At 39.8% G+C, this 5,117-nt stretch overlaps 1 protein-coding gene across 4 annotated transcripts in view; it reads left to right on the top strand.

Annotated features, from left to right (window-relative positions):
• The window catches only part of UCHL5 (ubiquitin C-terminal hydrolase L5), a 41,172-nt gene that overhangs the window by 879 nt on the left and 35,176 nt on the right, over positions 1-5,117 (top strand). The window lies entirely within an intron of this gene.

The following is a 5,117-nucleotide window of genomic DNA, read 5'->3' as shown; positions in this document are numbered from 1 at the left end:
GTGAGAGCCAAGGGGACCGTCCTGGGCCGGGGGTCACGGGAGGAGGCCCAGGCTGGGCATAGAGTGGTTCTCTGCGGTCACCGCCGCCTCGCGTCTGAAGGGAAGCGACTCTGGAAACCTGGATCGCGGAGGGCTCTCGTCCCCGTCTCAGTCCTGGGCAGTCGCGTTTCCGCAGTGATTCCACATCACGAGGGCAGGGATCGTATCTGCCTTGTGCACTGTCGTATCCTCAGGACTCGGCAGTCAGTTACTTGCTTAATTGACTGGAGCGCTTCCCCCCGCCCCCGCCCTTCCGTGTGTATCTTTCCCCTTTCTACCATCGCTCTTCTGCGGAGCGCTCCCTATACCCGGCAGGTGTGCCCAGGTGCACGTCTCGGGCCATCAGTTCTGCAAGAAAACCTAGGGTGTGCCTCCTCCACGGTAGGGTATATGGCCCAAGCCGCGCAGGAACCCGAGATTGTAGTTACTCAAAGCCGAACACCTTGAGTGTGTGATTAGTTTTGCGGACGTTCCCACAGGCACTGCGTGGGACTGACGAGCCACTTCGCTGGTTATTCTCCCTGATCGTTTTTTGGCTTCCGGTAAAGTGGTTTCTTGAGCTAGTACTCTAGACCAGAGGCCACATGCTTTCCTCAGCTTTTTTTTTTTTTTCTGGCTGTGTTCCTTGTCTTACATCCGAAATAGTCAGCATATTTGACTTTTTATCCTTTCCTGCCCTTCTTGTTCCCATCCTTTTCTTTGGGCAGTAAGTTTATTTTTATGGCTACTTTTTTTTTTTTTTTAAGTATTATTAATTCTAGCTATTATGTTAAAACTTGTACTGGAGATGAAAATTAAACGTTGATATAGATACTATCGTACATAGCTGAATGTTTGGAATATAATTTATCAAGAATATGTTTACCTACGTTTGTTTACTTACGTATGTTTACCTATCAAGTGTATGTTCTTAGGCACACTGGGAGGGTTTGGGAATTTTCATTGTGAATGAACCACGAGTGCTCCTCTAAAGATCTGACACTCCAACTAATATGGTGTATTAATTGCTGTGTTAGAGTGTGTACAGAATGTAACGGGAACACAGGTCATGGAAGAGCACAGGCAGAAGGAAAAACATAAACAGTAGTAATGTTAAAGTATATGGCATAGGAAACACCTAGCAAAGTGACTAAAAATGTATGTGACGGACCAGGGGAATATTTCAATTTGAAGTTGAAAAGTAAACTGAGGCTAGATTGTTTGCTGAGTTGTGTAGTTTGGATTGCCCTGTGGTTACTGGGGACTTAACTGTCAAAGATATTGGAATGCTGAAATGACATTTTTATAATTAAAAAAGGTTTACCAAGTGTAGTGTGCAGGGTGGAGTGGAATGAAGCCAGAGAAGCTAGAAGTCTCTTAAAATGGTTGGAGTCAGGTGATTAGCTTGACATAAACTAATAGGTTAAAGAGGAGGAGGTAATTGCAATAATTTTGCTATATTTAAATCGATAGGACTGCTGACTGACTGGATGTAGGGGAAAATGGGAAAATGACTCCATAGTTTCTAGCTTGAATGGCAGGTGAAGTATAAGAGAACAAGCTTGATGGATGAGAAAATTCAGTTTTGGACATTGAGTTTGAGATGTCTGTAGGTTTAGCCATAAAACTTACCTTTAAAACCTTAGCTATTATGACATAGTAAAGTTAACTTTAAGAAATACTATACTAGGCAAGTTTGTTTTTAAATTAATCCATTCCATTAACAGTTATTGCTTCAGTCCCATACGTATAGAAAACTTAGAATTGAAAATGATTATAAAAGTCATGCATAAAAGAATATGTAACTGCGTCTTCTTACACTACCACAAATTAAAAGTAATTGCTATTAATGGATTGGCCACAGAAAAATGTTGCAAAAAGTTAAATGATGGTAGTTGTATATCATCATCAGATAGTTTCAAAGAGAAAACAAGTGTATTTCAATCATTTCCATTTTTTTCTTAGCCAGTTCTTGGCTTTAAAAAAGTTTTTTGAAGTTCATTCTTTCAAAAGTGGACAATCTTACTGTGTTCTGAATGCAAATGTAAATTTATTTTAAAAGGTAGTTCATTGGAAGGGAAATTATTTGTGGAGTCAGTGAATATATAAATACAAATTTTAGTGGACTATAGCATCATGATAAAACAAAATCCTTATTAAGAAACTGATGGAGCAGACACATACTTTTAATTGGTGTGGCACATACATAATTCATGAATGCACCAAAACAAACTATGATGGTCTACCAATTAAAAACAGAAGCTATAAACTTCTGTTTCCAACCAGGATGGAATAGCAGGGACTGCATTTACTTTTCCACAGCAAATCAGTGACCCCAGCTTTCATTTCAAGAAACTAGAAAAAAGAGCAAATGAAACCTGAAGTAAGCAGATGAAAGGGAATAATAAAGATCAGAGTTGAAATTAGTGAAACAGAAAAGAGAAAAGTAGTGGAGAAAATCAGTGAAACTAAAAGCTGGTTTGTCAAAGATCAATAAAATGGACAAACCCCAAGTCAGCCTGGTCAGAAAAAAGAGAGGAAAAGGGCACGTGGCTGGCTCAGTTGGTAGAGCATGAAACTCTTTTAAATATTTATTTATTTTTGGCAGAATGCAAGCCAGGAAGGGGCAGAGAGAGGAGGACAGAGGATCCGAAGCTGGCTCTGTGCCGACAGGCTGACAGCAGCTAGCCCAGTGTGGGGCTTGAACTCACCAACCATGAGATCATGACCTTTAGCTGAAGTCAGACACTCAACCCACTGAGCGACCCAGGTGCCCCAGTAGAGCATGCAACTCATGGTCTCAGGGTTGTAAGTTCAAGCCCCATGTTGGGTATGGAGATTTCTTAAAAATAAAATCTTAAAAAAAAAAAAAAAAAAAAAAAAGGGAAAGAAAGAGTAGAGGAGACACAATGACCAATATTAGGAGTAAGATGATACCACTATGGATTCTGTAGATTAAAAAGATAATAAGGGAATATTCTAAACATTATTATGCCAATCAATTTGACAACTTGGGTGAAATGTATAAATATCTTTAAAGACATAAATTACCAAAGCTTATACAAGAAGAAATGGATAACCAGTATAGCCTTACTTTATTAAATAAATTGAAATTGTAACTTAAAATCTTCCCACAAAGAGAACTGTAGCCAAAATTGCTTCACTGGTATATTATTTCAAATATTTAAGGATTAAGTAATACCAATTTTATACAAACTTTTCCCAGAAAAAATGGAGAGGAAGGAATATTTCCCAATATTCTCTGAGGGCCATCATTATCCTAACACCCAATACAGAAAAGACATTACGAGAAAAGGAAACTACAGACCTAACTCCATCATCAACATAAATGCAAAAATTCTTAAAAAAATATATATTTTTTTGATGTTTATTTATTTTTGAGAGAGAGAGAGAGAGAGAGAGACAGATAGAGCATGAGTGGGGAAAGGGAGACCGAATCAGAGCAGGCTCCAGGCTCTGAGCTGTCAGCACAGAGCCGGATGCGGGCTCAAACCCTTGAGGCATGAGATCATGACCTGAGCCAAAGTTGGATGCTTAACTGACTGAACAACTCAGGCGCTCCATAAATGCAAAAATTCTAAACAGAATTTTAGTAAATCAAATCTAATAATCTATTAAATGGACAGTATGTCATGGCTGAGTGGGGTTTATCCTAGGAATTCAGTGTTGGTTTAATATTTGGGATTCAGTGTGATTCACCAAAGTAACACACACAAAAAAAACCAAAAAACTATATGATTATCTTTTTTTTTTTAATTTTTTAATGTTTATTTATTTTTGAGAGAGACAGAGACAGAAGGCCAGTGGATTAGGGGCAGAGAGAGAGGGAGACACAGAATTGGAAGCAGGCTCCAGGCTCTGAACTGTCAGCACAGAGCCCGACGCGGGGCTTGAACTCACGGACCACAAGATCATGACCTGAGCCAAAGTCGACGCTCAACCGACTGAGACACCCAGGCGCCCCATATGATTATCTTAATAGACACAAAAAGCATTTGATAAAATCCAACATCTGTTAAGAAATATGGACTATTATATTTTACCCTGTTTGCCAGCTAACAAGTTAGCCTGTTTATATTATAAAGGATTGTATTATTGATATATTGATAAAGAGATAAAAGACTGTATTATGTATTAGCCTTGGCACAGTAGGCAACAGGAGATTCACATTTGCATTGGATCCCTTGTCCTACAAGTCCATGGGAGTGGCAGTAGATAGAGGTGGATGTTGCACACATGGGTCTGTGTCATAGCTAAGGAACCCTGAGTTTAGGGAACTTCCAATTTTATTAAAGAGGCTGCTAGCAAACCTGCTCGGCCTTTGGCTTTAGGAAGATACTATGGACAGCACGTAAGTCTTGTCTTTGCACCAGGGGAAGACATTATCTATCTTTCAAGTCTGTTTATTGAAATAACATCCTTGAAACGATAGTCCAGAACTCCTCCCAGAAGATAAGCAGAAACGGGAGAAACTCATTGAGAGTTGTCTCCCAATAAAATCCATTTTTCCTTTCTACCCCAAACATGCCATCCCTTCAGCTTCTCTGATTAATCTGACCTGACCCACAGAGCTGGTACCGAATCTGTTTAATTTATCTCTTATTGTGTTTACATTAGAAAGCAGTGGCTTTCTCCTTAAGTTTTTGTTTTGACCTTTCATCTTGGCTGAAGGCCATAATTCAGGTATAGGTAGTAATTGCACAGACTCCTCCTGGGCTTGCCAGGAGGGAGTCTTGCAGAATTCCATCATTCACAACAACTCTGGCCCAGGAGTTGAGACAAATCTGAATGACTTTTGGGGCCACTATAGTGTTTCCTTGACATGAAGCTCTGTTAGGAGTTCTCCTGAGGTACATGTTCCCTTGTTTGGAAGAGAGAGGCAAGTTAATGCTTGGCTTTCATACAGAAAGTCAATGCATACTTATGAGAGTGCATCTAGTATGCTTAGAAGCAAGTATTGCTTATAATTGTTGAGGACCCCAAAATGGAGCCTTCTCATTAGGGATACAAATTCACAGCTCTCCAGTTTGGGGTTCACAAATATTTGAGTCTAGTCCTTGTTTTTGGGGTGATTGTCC

Source organism: Leopardus geoffroyi, chromosome C3 (genome assembly GCF_018350155.1).
Source record: "Leopardus geoffroyi isolate Oge1 chromosome C3, O.geoffroyi_Oge1_pat1.0, whole genome shotgun sequence".
Classification (NCBI taxonomy): Eukaryota; Metazoa; Chordata; class Mammalia; order Carnivora; family Felidae; genus Leopardus; species Leopardus geoffroyi.
Note: the sequence above shows the minus strand (reverse complement) of the source record. Positions and strands in the feature narration are given on the sequence as shown.